This window comes from Taudactylus pleione, unplaced genomic scaffold (genome assembly GCF_031769625.1).
Source record: "Taudactylus pleione unplaced genomic scaffold, aTauple2 ptg000190l, whole genome shotgun sequence".
Lineage (NCBI taxonomy): Eukaryota > Metazoa > Chordata > Amphibia > Anura > Myobatrachidae > Taudactylus > Taudactylus pleione.
In genome coordinates this window covers 7713956-7728540 of record NW_028284592.1, presented here as the reverse complement: position 1 = coordinate 7728540, position 14585 = coordinate 7713956, and the positions used below count along the sequence as shown (strand labels likewise).

The following is a 14585-nucleotide window of genomic DNA, read 5'->3' as shown; positions in this document are numbered from 1 at the left end:
TAGTGTGGCCTTTCCACATTTTCTCTAAAGGCATCCTTTTCATCTCCACATCTCAGTATGGCCAGCATTCACTTCCACTACTCTCATGCCATAACCTGTCTCCTTTGCTGCTTCATATATTATTTCTAATATGTCTCTAACTGTTGGAAATGTGTACAGGTTTGTAGGTGTAGCAGAGTTCCAGTACACACCAGTGAATAAGTCCAAATGCTTAACCAGTGGAGTGTTTTTATTTGTGTTACAGTATATGAGATACAGCATTACTCACTGTCATACATTGGTTTAATGGAGCGAATCAGGGTGATATACAAAGCACCAGCTGGTGAATGTGGGGGAGATGTACTAAAGGGGAAAATGCGGTAAAACCCCAGAAAATGCAGTTTTCAGGGGGTTTTACCGCATTCCCCGTATGTACTAAGCAGCAGAATGCATCGCGTCCCTAGGTAACGCCACCTTCAGGTGGCGTTACCCAATAGAAGCCTATGGGCTTCTTAACGCGACTCTCCTGGCTGAGAGGGATCCGATCGGATCCCTCCCATGAGCCCCCGCGGCCTGCGGCCTTCTGCGCATGCGCAGAAGGTCTTCTGGGTGTTCAACCCGGAAGTCCCTCTGCCAGGCAGCATCGCAAAGGGCAGCTCTTATTGGGAGAGCTTTCCTTTGCGAAATCCTTAGTACATACCACGGTAATGAACCGCGGTATGTACGCGAAGTCAGGGGGGATGTACCGCATTGCGGAAGCGATGCTTAGTACATCTCCCCCTGTATCTGCTGAACGGGTAGCAAGGTTGATGGAAGGCACTGTGGGAGGTGGTAATACCGGGGTCTCTCTGGAGCTAACTGGGTGATTACTGTCTCCCTCTGTGACACTCAACACAGTGACAAGATGAAGCTGTTAATGCACAGTAGCTAAGTCCAACGGCCATCTTGGAACAGGAATGAAGCCTCTCTAGAGGAAGAAAAATGGAGTGTGCGCAGTAGTGCTCTTCACTTTCAACAGCTGTCATCACATTTAACATGAAACGCTGCTCTAAAAGTACAGTAGTATGTATGGCCAGCCAGAGATAAAAAGAGCTCAGCATCACATTTTTCAAGTGCAAAATGGGTATATTGCATAAAATAAAAAGGAGTTTAAAGGCACACATTCTCTAGACGACAGGCAAAAGACTACACGATTATTATATTGTAATCGTGCAGTCGTTTGTATGTCTGTGATGTGCCTTCACTGAACGAACAGTCGAAGGCACATCAATCATCTGCAAACATGTTGAACCGGCGATATCATTTGGTTGTACAATATCTTTGTCCGATGATAGATGTCTAAAAAGCCAACGATTTTCAAATGATTAGCAAACGAGGTTCGAACGATTATCGAACGACAACAATATCGTTATCGTTCAATCGCTCAATTTAATCGTCTAGTGGATGTGTGCCTTTAGATTGAAAAAGCTCTAAAATTTAAAAAAAATAAAATAGGGGATTACTGCAATACATTTTTGCATGCATATATGTGCTTGCATCCTGGTCTGTATGTGTTTGTTTTTGCCCAAAATCAAGCCCATAAATCCATCTCTGTTTAGCTACAGAAGAGTCCATATACATCTATTCTCCATGCGCTACAAGGCGTGTTTACACATAACGTGTGAGCGCGAAGCGTCTTTTTTTGCAGCTTTTTTCCCTTAAAATGTGTCTTATTCACAAAGCTAATAGGCGGCACAAGCAGCTTGTGCTGTTTAAAATGATATGGGGCATGCCTATAATCTGTGTGCGACTGCGGGTGTATCTGCATGCAAAACGCTACGTTACAGTGTCAGCATCAGACGCATTATAAGGAAAAGTCGTATGAAAAGACGCTTGGCACTACCGAGTCGCGCCACTAGAAGGGATGTTTAACGCGCAATGAGGCTAGATGTATGTGGACACATCTGTAGTAGCAGACTATGAACAAGACCACAAACAAGTCATCATATGATTTTTTTAGGAAATTTGGGTTCATTTTTATTCATCTTACTCTGAAGAGTACATTAATAGAGCTTCATCAGTACAAATGTTGACTGTATGGAAGTACACTTCTGAAACTACCGGTGAGGGCATGAAACAGCTACCTCCAGTCAACTGTATCACTTGCAGCTCTAATGAGACACTACTAAGTTCAAAGTCCAACACGCTTGCAGATATCCTTACAGCTCTGTGATTCAAAGAGACATAATGAACGTTATCACGTCTAATACATATCCAAAAGCTTAGTGAATATTTGTTATATCGCCATTTTAAATTTACAAAAGTGAATACTATCTAAATGTAACAAAGACACAATTCAGAATACTGTTGGCTTGCAATCTCATTACCAACCTACAATAAATATAAATGCACAAAACTAATTCTAAATCACAGACTAGGTAAAATTATTTTGACTCCATCCATATTTTTATAACATATACAGATGTAAAAGAATCTGAATTTGCTTCTTCCCATTATTTGCAGCAGTGGAAGTACTAGAGTGTCGCCAGTCATTCCCATGATGATTCCTCAATCTCCCAAAGATACAGTATGTAACACAGCAAAGATAGATGGATAATGACAACAAGCTAATGTTATATTGTACTGTATGATTAATATATTTCCTGAGTATTAATACAAATAATGTTTTTCCGTTATTCAGTTATTAGGTCATCCTGAAGGCGTACTTTAAAACACTCATTAATATCAATAATCTATCATAATTATTAAGACACGGCAGTATGCAAATATTTTTCTATTCAGTCCTCAGACAATTTACAGTAAAGCGCATGTAGTATATATTACAAAGAACATATTTGGCTCAATTAGGATATTTTTATTTACTACAGCAAAATATATTCTTGAGCAAACAATTGAGACACTGTTTCTCTGTCACACAAATAACTGTTGCAGTATCTAGATCTAAATGTATCCAGTCCTGGCTGCATTATACATGACTGCTTAATTATAAAATAACAAATGTGATTAACCGATTCAGTTATACATTTGGCACATCCTATCCTCATAATAAAAAAAAAAAAGATAAAAACGATTATATTAAAAAAAAAATACAATGATATGCAGTAAAAAGGAACAATGTGACATTGGAAAATTGCTATTACAAAATAATTTCTTGAGAATCAGGAAGAAAGTATAAAAGTAAATGATATGATTTCACAACTACTTCAAACAATGTCATTGGGTAAGTAGGATAAGTGTAATCTTACTAATTTTGTCCTTACCACAGTTTTTTTTACACATTTTGGTAAACGAATTAGCATAAAGCCTGTTAATATTGCCATAATTTGAAAAGCATAGAAGCCACTGTCTAGACAGTATGTATTTTAATATTAAAGGGGTTCTCTACACAATTTTGTAAAATGAAAGGGGATGTTTGCACATTGTCCTTCAATTTCTAACATAATGGTTTGCAATTCATAGCTATTACTTCTTCAGTGGCGTTATGGTTAGATTAATCATCCTTGCTTTATGCATCTGTAATTGTACACACTCAAAAATGCATTGTCTTGAGGTTATATTGAACCAGAGATACAAAAAAACAGAATCACTAGGGAAAATGCTGCTACAAAATTCATGGTGGTTTCAATCTAGTTGGTCCAAAAATAGAATGTATCTTCCTGGTGAACAGAGGGACTGATTCAGATATGTACACAGTTGAGCAATTATTGGCCGCCTGCACGAAAAACGTGGGGGCGTTGTGACCATTTTCAGTGCATGTATCTGCCTACATCTGTGATCGCATATGCAGAAAATATGGCGCCAGCGTCTCAGTTACCAAAGCCATTCTGCGTGACCTTATGATTACTCAAGATTGTCGACTATTCGAAGGATCTGTGATAAACGTTGCATGTTTGTTTGCACTGGATCTACGAAGCCGTCGGTGGGAGTCTCACAGCGTAGCGTACGCAGCTTACTGGATTGCAGCTGAGATTGCACGTACATATCTGAATTAAGCCCAGAGAGTATAGGGAACTACACCAGGCCTAGATATTAAACCATCTATGGAGATGATTCAATTGTTTGAATCATGGCCGTCAGTGCCGGGCTACTGAAGGAGCAATTCAATTGCAGCCCGGTTTGGGCGCGATCAGCCGACTGGGGCCAGTATTTCTGCTTGCCCCCTCCTGAGGAGGCGAGCAGAAATTTGTGAAAAGTTCGCGGTTTGGGTGCCCACACGGTACCTTGAGTGCCCTAACTAGGACTTTAGACGGGTTTAGCTGCTATATGCGGCTAAACCCTGTCTAATTAGGTTTGGCAAGCACAATAATGGGCACCCAAAACAAGCTACATTGGGCCCATTAATTATGTAGGCGCTCAAAACTATGTAATTTCCCATATGAGCACATGCAACTAGTCAGGCATACAAGTTAATTGTCCCCATATCTCTCAGTCATAACTGCTGTAGTAATGTAACAAACCTTTGAGAGAGATAAAGTGGATAAGTTGCCCATAGCAACCAATCAGCTTCAATGTCAACAGTTATGATTACTAGTTACTTTGGCCAATAGCTTATTTGGAATTAACCCTGCAGCTATGTTTAAATGGAATCCTTAATAAGATGAATTAAAAATTGTTGACAATAATTTGTTTGTTGTCCCATCAATGGCAGATAAAACACATACCTACAGTTGACATACATTTGTTTAGGGTGCAATAATGCATACTGGTTACATATCTATCAGTCTCCACTAGAGCCAAAATGTTGAATGTCACAAATATAATCCGAATCATATATTAATATTATTAGTACCCAATGTGTAAATCTTTAGAAAAAATGAAACATTATGCAGTGTTACCTATTTACATAAAAAGAAAATTATAGCAGACTATTTGGGTTTTTTACAGCTACATTCCCATCATAATCACCCACTGTTGCCCTGGCAAGAGATTCTGTGACTAGCTGTGAGAGGAGGGTAGTGACCTCTTATTGCTTCTCCTACATATGTCCATTTTGATAAACCTTTTAAAATTCTGAACTATGGGCCTGATTCAGCAAGGATCGCTATTCTGCCTATACACACGCAACGCGATATGTAAATGTGTGCATTCGCATTGCAATCGCAGCCTGACATAACGACGCTCACTTCCCGTTATTCACATTGTTTACTTTGACAACATAGCTAAACAATTGGTAACATCAAGTAACAACGTGCCCATGCACACAGTTAAAGCGCATGCTATGAGGCCTCGGGCGGCGTCTGTCATCATAGTGGTTAATTTATGCACGCCCATGCAACGGCATTGAAATGCACTGGCATGTCTGTGTTCGCCCGCCCACACCCGCGTCACGACTCACAAACGACACTTCCTGTCAATCACTCTGCGATGGGTCTGCGTAGCCTCTACAATCGCAGTCCTGATCGCAGCGGCTAGTTCGCGCACTCGCACCGCGATGCATATGCATAATGCAACAATCGGCCGATTGCGTGCATATAAGCAACTGCGTTTCTTGCTGAATCAGGCCCTATGAGAACGCCCTGCAGTGGAATTAGAGAATGGCATACTGTTAAAAAAGTTTGTACTAAAAGGTCTTTATTACATAAGTTTTTTTGTATTTAAAAGTACTGAATTTATTGGCTTGTTCTATATTTTGTAAATGTTTATGCTGTTAGTAACTGAGCTGTGAAATGTTTTTGGCATTGGAGTGTGTTTGTTTTTATACTACTTTATCATGCTTTAGTAAGAATTATTCTTTCTACTAATAAATAATTTAGAAATTGCATAAAGTATTGCTGGTATTAATGTTTCCTGTTAACTTTCTTTAGTAAACACTCTACTTTTAGTCCAACCTTGTGCATGACCCGGGAACAGCACAGACCAGAATCATGATTAGAACAAGCTGTGGGTGGTGGAATTGTGTGAGGTTTTCTTTAAGTAGCATCAAATTGTGCTGCACAGCAGTAGATCAAAGAACTAAAGTGCCGTTGGCTCTGATCAATAAACACTCACTATGCTTCCAAAGATCACAGGACACACCATGTGTGGGTGATTTAGAACTACTAATATTTATATTGGTATTGCACTAAATATATATTTTTAAAGACAAAATAACATATCTGAAAATTAGATTGTCTGAAAATTAGATTGATGATTTTTAGTAAGATGCACATATATCCTAGAAAATAAAATAATGTTTGTATACTTTTAGAATGTAATATATTTATTATGGAAATAAACACAACCAACAGTATATAAATATAGGAGATAAATTAATACATGTATAAACTGTAAGGCCATTCTGGTGCTGGCACAGCCAATACCTCACACTCTCCTGAGTAATGGATAGGCATCATGCTCCTGTGTAAGTTCAGGACACATGCTATGCTGTACTCATAATACAATCTCATGGGTTTCTATGTGCACTTTTAGTTCTAGTGCTTTAACCCTGCCTTACTCTACCTGTCCTAACCTTAGGTTTGGACTAGTCTCCAGGGCACTCTTTCAATACCATCTCTGTCTAAACTGTTGTAGACTTTGGCTTGACTCTTGTCTTGCTTTTGGATACTGTTCTGGTGCTGACTATTACTGTACCAGGTCTGACTCTAGCCTGGCCTTTTTTGCCTGTAAACTTAGAGCCTGTTCTATCCCTTATGCTTCCTTGGTCTTGTACTCGAAATGTCTTGTTGATAAACACCCTTTATTCATGCATATGTCCTGGGAGAAACTGACAAATGCACTACTCACTTTAAGGGAAAGAGCATGACATCAGAGGATTTATACAGATCATCAGTGATCATTTGTATGGTGCCACATATCTATCTTGGAAGCATAAGTGAGGGGGGGGGGGTTGTAGGCTAGAGGTAGAGCGGAGAAGTTGGGCTAGGGTGTACCTAGGGATGAGGTGTCAGAGATGTATGAAAGGGAAGAGTTGATAGGTGAGAGTAAGGAGCCTGAACTGAATTCTGGAGGGATTGGAGCATTTCTGGAGTGAAGAGTGAAGTGTCTGCACTGTTCTCTGTGGATCTCTTACATGTTTAGGTTGTCAGCCTCACATTAATACTTCCTTTGGGTTTAATGTATCACCCAGTAATGATGTCTGTCAGAGCTGTTTACTTTAAATCAAGCCTTTAGCCATGCATATGAGCATCTTTCAAAGCCAGTGGTGAAGATAATATACTTCCCATATGGCCAATCAGGCATTGAGAGAGCCACATTTCACTTTTGTGCATCTTATATAAAACATAACAAATGCACTTCTGTATTGCTATGATGTATCACTGTGTTCTGATGTTATATGCCTTTGCAATGAGTTCAGGAAGTCCTGCAAAGTGAATGGACATTAAAAGCCATCAAGCTTGGAGTGTGTAAACTCATGTTATGACATCACTTTCACGGTGGAAACTGTCTCCAGGCTAATCAGAGACTTAGGGCCTGATTCAGACCCACTCGCGAGCGGCAGTCCGCTCGCAAGTGGGTCGATGTTCTGGACTGAGCATGCGCACGACGGAGGGAGCTCCGTCGTGCGCATGCGCCAGACGCGACGAGCTAAGGAAAGTCCTTCGCTCGTTGTGTCTGATCAAAGGGGGCGTGCTGTCGATGTTGATTGACAGCACGCCCCCTTTGGTAGGCGTGCCGGGGGCGTGCCACCCTGATGGGGGCGTTCCCACGGGAACGCCTTCCGTCAGAAGCCGGCCCACTGACATCACTAGTGATGTCAGTGGGAGTGATTTTGGCTCTGATAGAGCCAAAATCACTCCGGAGCTTGCGGTTGAAAACCTCAACCGCAGGCTCCGGCTCGCAGTTTCGATGGTCGCGATGGTCACGACCATCGCGGCCATCAAAATGCACGCTCGTATAGCCTGTGGGTGGTGACCCACAGCTATATGAGCGTCCAGGAGGACGCTCCATTTTCATGGAGGGCGGCCCTCATTCAGAGCGTGCGCTCTGCTCAGAGCGTACGGCTCTGAATGAGGGCCTTAGGGCATTGTCCACCGGCTTTAATGAATTGAGAATATTCCATGTCACATGGATGTCCTGGATTAATATTTCAAAGCTATGGGAGCTACCGTCCTAATGTGACTCAGCCAAACTACTGGTAAATTGATTCCAATGCTAGAATAATACACTCCATAATCTACTATTGCAAGATATATAAAGTAGGAATTGTTAAACTTAAAATAACCTAATAAACTAAATTGGATGATATGCTGTTTTCTGTAATACACAAGTTTTTCTAAAGCTATCACTAAACACCCATATATAATATAGTTTATATGTGTTTTAAAATGACTTGTAAATAAGATGCTGATTTTCTTGTCTTAGAAGATGATAAACATGTGAGAACTGTCCTCATATAGGAGGCAGCTGCTACAAGTACAGACACTTTAAGACATTTCCAAAGTAAAAAGTATACTTTAATGATTGTTAAATAAACTAATAATATAGATGACAACCTATAATTAGCAGTATCATAAAGGAAAAAGAGGCTTTAATCAGATAATGAGAGTCTTTCAATAATTTCTGCATATTTGGCATTTCACTGAAAGGCAGCTGGTGGAACATCAGTCTCCATGAAAAAATGAGCCTCCCAACTTAGTACTGCACTATGTGAGCTATTTCCTGCCTATGACATCATACTTACCAGTATCAGAACTACATATGAAATTTTACTGACAAAATAACTAAATCGCTACAATAGATTTGCTTGTCATGAATGCAGTATAAGCAAGTATCATCCTGCATCTCCCCATATGTCAGTTATAATAGTACTAACACAAAAATGTGAGTAGTGAAGTTCAATATAGTCTCACCAACGAAAAGTACTAAGCTAAATATTTTCTTAATAATTGTGAACAAAACAGGCAGGTGAGGGACACCTATACCATTGGCAGCAAAGACTGCCACACAACTGTAGCTCAAATGTCAATGTAGCAAATTCTAACCCAGTGTAGACATGTTAAGTTATAGAAATGCTGAATTGCACTAGTTGCCTGTAACAATGTATAGCATGGCTCTAAGAGGTGACCTCAGTGACGTTGATAGAGGGGTGATTGTTGGGGGATATTTGGTAGGAGCTACAATGACCAAGTCAGCTCAACTTGCTAATGTTTCATGAGCAGCTGTTTCTAAGACGTTAGTTAGGTGCTCTAAGGGAAGCGCATACTTCAGGATTGTGCTCTGCGTGAATTAATATGAAGTGAATGGAAAAACAGGTGAGCAGATCAACTGAATGTAGATGTCAGCCTGTGACAAGTGCAGCCAGTTTTAACAGTCAGAAGATAACTCACCAGAGCAGGATAGTCAGGCTGCAGTACTTAAGTTGCTCATTCCAACTGGCAATGTAGAAGGAGAGCCTGTAGGATGAATCATCCTTCACAATGTTCTCATTTAATAGATGAGTCCATGTGTGGTGCCAACCTAAGAAACTAAGCTCAACGCTGAGTGCGTCCCTGTGTGGTGCCAACCTAAGAAACTCAGCTCAACGCTGAGTGCGTCCCTGTGTGGTGCCAACCTAAGAAACTAAGCTCAACGCTGAGTGCTTGTGAAAGGTCCCTATGTTTCCATTATGTTGTGGATAACACTCTCATGCCATTTTTTTGGTTGCATCCATTCCAATATAAGGCAAGGTCAATACTAATTGCTAATGAATGGTAATGAGTGATTATCTTCAACCCATGCCATGGGGCATTACAGCCTTTCTAGATACATATGGTGGCCCGAAGCTCTATTAAATTACTTATTTTGGAATTTATATTTTGTTTGCTTCAATGTTGTATTTATGTTTGTGTGTTGGTAGCCTGTCTCACCCCCTACTCACTGTAACTCTCCCCTCACTACACTAAGCCTTAGTATCTGTTGATTCTCCTACCTGCATCACTGTGTCTTCTCTTGCTGCTGCTGACTGAGTTCCAATCTCTAAACAATTGCACTTCCTGGTCACATGACACATCCAAAGTGTAATAAAGTGCTCAAGGTCCCCCCCATACTCAGAGGTATGCCTCTATTAGATCTCTTTCTGTGCAATTTGTCCATGGTGTGGCCCGGCCCCCAGCTCTGCAAGCAGTGTCTGATTATACAGAAGCGAGGCTATAAACACAGTATTGTATTTTGAGTGTAAGGTAATACTGATATGTGCATCAATGGCTTTCATTGCAGAATTTAGATGGATTGTCTTAACTGTACAGTTACAAACTTGTATTGCGTAAAATTGAAAAACCTTTATCACATAATAAGAGTATCTCTCTAACAACTTTTCAGTAGTTTAATAATAAGAATATCACAGACCCACACTCCTCTGCCAAGAGATGTCACACTGGTTAGGCAAGTTTTCAAGCTAAACTCTTTCACTGAGAGTAGTGCTGCTTTACATGGGTTTGACAATCTCATGCTTTAAATAATGTCATGCAATATGTAACTGCGAGCCACAGAAAGGCCTTAGAAGGCAAGCAGTTATAAATACCTGAACTAATGTGTTACCAAAGAGGGTGGTCCAGGTCAGGTGCAAATACAGATTATGGAGATGATTGCCATCCTCACTAGCAAACTGGTTCTGTTCAGCTGGGTTGGGTACGGGGCACCGGCGCTCAGAATCCTGACACCAGTATCCCGACTAGGGTAGAATACCGAAAGCTACTGGCAAGTACCATACCCCTAAACAGGGTTGAATAAAAATCTGATTTTTTTTTAAAAAAGATCAAAAACGGATTTATTTATTTAAATCAGATTTTTGGCGATATAAATTTAATTTTTTATTAAAAAAAATGTTTAAAGTGAACGTTTTAAGTTTTTAAACGTTTATTTAAAAAAAAATTTATAAAAAATCCTATTTAAATCAAATTAATCTGTTTTTTTTTTTTTTTATTATTTAAAAATCCAATTTTATGCAACCCTGCCCCTAAACCTAACCTTCCCTCCCCGCAGCCTAAACCTAACCCCCCTCCCCCACAGCCTAACCCAAACCCCCCTCCCCCTGCAGACTAACCATGACCCTCCCCATAGTGCCTAACCCTAACCCTCCCCCTAATCCTAATAATTACCATCAGGATGTGAGCGTACAGCTGATTGTGAATGTACCATTGATGCAGGGAATAAATTATGATTTTGTTCATGTATTTAAAAAAATGCGATAGAGTTATTTATGTTGCATTGGAGATATTTTTTTATGTTTTATTGATGCCGAATAGCAAATTTGCATATTGCAAGTAAAACAAATAGGCTAGAGAAAAATATGTGACATATGCATGGCATACACCAACTATATATCCTACTAGTGTCCTAAACGTATCTTTCAGTGCATAGGCTTCGGCATATGGGCATAAAGATGGTATTTTTACATGCAGTTTTTTTGTGCATAAGGTACACCAAATTTGAGACCAACTCCGCATCAGGTACATATTTTACAGGAGTGTGTACACATATACATATATATTTTGGAGGCTTGTTCACTACTTTTAATTGTTAATCTGCTCTTCTGCCCATATCAGTTGCCTGAAACCTGCATTAAAAATAATGGTTTCTTATGGGATCTATCCCACCATTGTATTATAACATCTGACAGCACATTTAGGGCCGTATCCAGGTAGCCGCGATAATGTGAAAACTTAACGTATGTTAAGTTTTTGCACACTTCAGGGTTTTTGGTGTGATCATTTTGCTTCTTTTGCCTATGCGCGCTTCTGTTTTTCGCACTATTCTATTCCAAAAGAGACTGTCTGTGGTGTAACCATGCAAAAGTACAGCAGAAATTGGGGAAATCTGTCTGTACCCCATAAAAAGGCAAACTGACATAGGAAAACAATATAGAGGTGTATTAGTAGCCCTAATAAAAGTATTTGGAGTTCTTAAATTGGTCAAATGGCTGTTCTATGCATTTTCTATAACAGTGGAAAGATGGTAGAAAGCAAGAATTTTTGGCCAAAATAAATGCTGTATTTAAATAGGGGGTTCATTAAAATGGATGTAAATATAGTGTTGTGTCATTTTAGGGCACTTTTAAAAAATGTAAAAAATACACCTGGTGCAGCCACCAGCAATTGTTAAAATGTACCATCCATACAGCCCCCCAAAATATCAGACCCACTACTTTAAACCCATTTTCTAAGACTTTTAGTTTTTTCATCCCAAAGTCATTATTGGCCAACTTAAGGTAATTAAAAAAATATTTTTGCCCATTTTGTCATTAGGGGGGATGTCAAGGGGTTCTGAACCAAGTGCCAAAAATAGGGCACAATTTTTCACCTGATCTGAGTTTTTTATCTATGGAGAATGTGCATGTGCGAAAACCGCAGCAATAGAATTGCACGATACGATTTTGTACGAAAAGTTAGCGCCAGTAAAAACTTTTTGCGTCTAATTGTATATGCCCCTTTAGAACGCAATAGAATCTCTTTCTCATGTGTTCACATACAGGCCCTGATTCAGAGCCAGACGCTCTGAAAGAGTGCTCGCACTGAATCAGGGCCGGGCCTTTTTTTTTTGGAGCGGCCTCCTGGCCGCTCGCATAGCTGTGGGTGACCACCCACAGCTATAGCGAGCGGCTATGATGATAGTCGCGATGGTCAAGACCATCGCGACCATCGGGCTTGCGACGAGACCCTTGTGGTAGGGTCTCGTGGCCGCAAGCCCCAGAGAGATTTCGGCTCTAACAGAGTCGGAATCTCTCCACTGACATCACTCGTGATGTCAGTGGGGCTGCCCCCAAACGGGAGGCGTTCTCATGGGAACGCCTCTGCTTGGGCAGCCACCCCCCCAGCCCGCCCACCAAAGGGTGCGAGCTGTCACTCAACATCGACAGCTCGCCCCCGTCGCTATCCGGGTTGTGCGCATGCGCTCTGGGCCAGTATCGACCCGGTTGCGAGCGCTCAGCACTTGCGACCAGGTCTGAATCAGGCCCACAGTTCCAATACTATAGATTACATTGATAAAAGTGCAACATGTCAAAAGTGCATGGAAAATACATTTTAAATCATGACTACGTGCATCTAAAGTATCAGTTTTCATGTTTCACCCTTTTCCCATATGTGTGAATGAGTCCATGTCAACATCAATTTGTGTATAAAACACAATAACACAAATCTGTTCAGTATTTAGAAGTAAAAGAGGCAGCTGTTTTAATTTGTCCTTAGAAATTAATTGTGCCAAATGATGCTGTTTAATTATCCCAAGTGGTCTAGTGCATGAAGTTATCTTACATTAAAATAAGTGATTAAGGCAGAATGCCATTTATAGAAGCCATGGCTTCCTGCTACATAGAACACAGCCAGCTGCGAAAAAATGTGCACAATTCAGTGGAATGTTTCATTTTAACCAAGTAAAATGTATCTGTTATACATACAGTCCAACTAGCCCAAGTAGCAAAAGAAAATTATTTTGGCACATGAGGAGTTGGTGAAAAGTAAGGAAGAGAAGAAGCACTTAAGTTTGGATCTATGAGCCTGTCACTGAGCAATTGAAGGCTGGGTAAGCGCAGTAAGAAATGTGCTGCTGTTTTATGTAAAGGAGTGATGGGAACCTTCAAAAGGGCCGCACATTGCCCTTTGGCTCAGTAGTACATGAAGTATTTTTATTTCTGGACTCATTGCACTGTGTATATTTTATTAACTCTGTTTAACTCAAAATAAAAGATTGTTGATATGGAGATCTATTGAGCAAAGCTCTATTTATGCAACCACTGTAGATCTTACCATTGTGCAGTGCAAGGCTCCCATTCAAGAAGCAGTATAATTAAGACACATTGTACAGTATACCACTCTTCCAAATTTGGCAAATTAACAACAAAGATCTAATTATCTTACCAGAAGATTTCACATGGAATTGGTAATCAAAGTCACATTCCTGAACTCTTCAAGTACGAGTACTTCTATGCCAACAAAATGCCTCATTCACAAGTTCCATTGATTTGCACTGCACAACACCTTGGCTTTGAACCGACCAATTACTGATGCTGTCTTTCCCGATCACAACAGCACCTTTGTGTGTACGCACTGTGTAATTCATGCGTCTTAGGGGTTTTCAGAAATTTTCGGACATGCACAGTTGCAAACATTCGCTCAACTACGTGAACATCGGCATTGTGTGCGGATTACACGTGACTCAAAATCAACCCGCTGCGTTTTATGGGAGTGCTATGGGGAAGTCGCTGAAGTGGTTGTGTTCACAGACACTTAAATTACTCAAATATTAGGCCATACTCAGACGGAGAATGCACCAAACTGTATATGAGCATCTTAAGACGCTCAAAGTGGGTGTCCCACTCTTTGCACACTCAGACGTATGGCTGTACACCAGGGAAGGGTTTTGTAGCAGCATTAGCATAAAGCCACAAATATGTCTGCGGCAAAAGACACCTACAAGTCCGTCGCTGCGTACTTCTCAGAATCAGCCCCACAATGTAAAACTGTCTCGGTTGTACACAGTGTCTCATCTGTCCTGAACTACTGCTTTGTTTAGGTCTACTTATGGCTTAAATAAAACATTATAGGGTCTTTATTACATGTGTCATTCTGGTGTGTGTGAACGTTTTATTACGTTACTTGCAGTGCATTAGGGCCGTTTATATTGTACAATATTGCTTCAGGCCCTGATCAGAGTTCAAATAAATAAATAAATGGTTTTCAAATAAACTTCAT

The 14585-nt window shown here is 40.4% G+C and overlaps 1 protein-coding gene across 4 annotated transcripts in view; it reads right to left on the bottom strand.

The window, feature by feature from the left end:
* Window positions 1–14585, bottom strand: part of PIP5K1B (phosphatidylinositol-4-phosphate 5-kinase type 1 beta) — a 159560-nt gene that overhangs the window by 108944 nt on the left and 36031 nt on the right. The gene's annotated exons all lie outside the window — the stretch shown is intronic.